The sequence below is a fragment of the Lygodium microphyllum genome, chromosome 20 (assembly GCF_053477565.2).
Source record: "Lygodium microphyllum isolate KBCC chromosome 20, Lygodium_microphyllum_v1.1.10, whole genome shotgun sequence".
NCBI classification, from domain to species: domain Eukaryota; kingdom Viridiplantae; phylum Streptophyta; class Polypodiopsida; order Schizaeales; family Lygodiaceae; genus Lygodium; species Lygodium microphyllum.
The window spans coordinates 42,840,428-42,842,927 of NC_141154.1; positions in this window are offsets into that span (position 1 = coordinate 42,840,428).

Genomic DNA, 2,500 nt, shown 5'->3' on the forward strand with positions numbered 1-2,500 from the left:
CTCTTCAACACCTAAGAGGGTGTATATATAGGCATGGGGGGGGGGGAGAGAAGGGCTCCACCACGTGGCCCCCTGCATGGGTTCCCCCCCTCCCCATGCAGCCCACGACTCCACCAAGTCCCATCCCCCCACACTCCCTCTCCTCCAGCCGTGCATCGGCTGGGGAAAAGGGATAAAAATAAAAAAATTTGCCTTGATAATATTCAATTTGCCCCTCCCAAGAGGGTGTTTACGTGTGATTTGCGGGTTTGAACTCTCGGGTTTTCCTTGCCAATGCGGAGGTCCCGATTTCTCGCGTGCAGGTCACAGATTACACTGCCGGCAATTCCAATATGAAAGATAACCTTTGCACGAGGTTTACGCAGTGTGCGGGAAGTCAATATTCACGGGTGGGAATATTACAGGAGATGAATAATATATCAAAGACATGCTTTGTGGAACACTCACACAAGGCATGGGAAGAGATTGTACCTAATTAGTCTTTTGCTTCATGTCGTGCAAGTCTTCTCTCTTGTTTTTTGTGCAAATATAGAGTTCTTTTGTTCTTGGGGACCTTTCAGCACTCGCTACGCCGCATGCATACAGCATCCGATCTGTGCACCAATACTTTTAAGTGTAGCTTCAAGAGAATGAACCACTTGAATCTCTTATTGTTTGATGCCAATGTAATGGAGGTTGTTGTAGGTGGGAGATTTTCTACCTTGCAAGATGTCTGCTACAAATGTAGAGAATTTAGCCATTCGACCAAAAAATTGCTACAAGCTTTAGAATTTGTAAATCAACAAGGAAGTGGTTAATATAAAAGCTTGCATCTAGAGAATTGAGTTGTTTTGTCAATACTTGTAGAGCCAAAGTAAACTATCATTTTCTATTTTCTCCAAAGCTTGCATGTTTATACTGTAATAGATCATGGTTATAGTGACAAAAAATAAGATGCAAATAAGGATGGAAATTTTGGCCCCCATATTTGGAGTTATCAATGGGTATTTTCCTCAATCTCATCTCAGTATATAAGCATTTTTTTAAAAAATGTTGGTAGAATCACCAAAAACAAAGAAAATATTGTCACATGTTTTGATATATATTTTGACAAGTGCAAGGAAAAAATGTTGTCACTCATAGTGATGATTATAGAGAAAAAAGAAATTTGGTAAGAAAGTGGCCCTTTGTAGGACTAGATTCCTACTATTCATGTTTGCAATACTCTCTCATATGAAATTATGTTTGTATATATATTTAATGCAATGATAATATTCAAACAAAATACTAATTGTAGCAAGTACAAGTTAACATAAGGACATGGATCACAAACTAAGAAATACACATATCACTGAAATGTAGATAATATAAAATTTGTATAAATATCCATGGAAAAAAGAATGTACATAAGAAATCTTCAATATGACGAGATCTCTAATTAGAGATTGTCATAGCAATCATGTAATAATAAAAGAGATATATTTATGTTCACTTTAATCAAATATGAAATGAAAGTAAAATAAGAAATCTATAATAATTCTCTCTCCTCTCCTTGGATGTGGTGTTTGCTTAAGTTAATGTAGACTATGTCACAATGCATAGTGCATGTTTCGAAGTGGAACACGTGGAAAATCTAGCAAATCAAACATCTCAATCATTAAATACAAACAACATTATAATACATAAGAGGATTTGAATAACTCAATAGATTGAGAAAGACAAGAGAAAAACGCACAATTGGGCCCAACCTCGCCCATGGCATTTTAAAAATGTATAGAAATGGTATCTTAAAAATACCATTTTTCCAACCCATGTGATATACACATATAATTCATGAGTCACTTACCCAAGAAAGAAACAACGCTATGTTGTGGTTTCCACTACAAAGGCTAAATATGTAGTTGCATCTTTAGCAGCTCGAGAGTTAGTACGGCTTAGACAAGTTCTATCAGATATTGGCCATCCTTCTCTCTCCAACACACCACTTCGATGTGTAACTGAAGTGCTATTAGTCTTGCTAAAGACTATGTTCAACATAACAAGTCTAAACATATTGCTATGCATTATCATTATGTTTGATATTGATGCTCGGAGGGATATTCCACGGTGGATTCCGTGAGGTTTTGTGTTGGATTTTCTAAAATTATATTTATTTACTGGGGCTCGTACAGAAGGTGGATTCCTTGTGCGAGGACACCTATCCTTTTCGGGCGTCACGTTAATTTAATGTGCAAGTGGGTGATTCCATAGTGGGTGATTCCGCAAAATACATATTTAAATTAACGGACGTTATGAGTTTAGAGTGCGCACTCATATTAAATTAAGATTAGGACAGAGTTCCAACCTATTTATTTATTTTGTAGCTGAAAACTACTAGGTATTTACTTTTTTCGATTTAATTTTATTATTTTCTAACAATTTTGAATGCTTCAGTTGATGTGTAGAGCAAGCGGCGGTGGCGCTGGGAAGCATTGAGCGATAGCATATATTCAAGTTATTTAGAAAAAATTATCATTTTTGA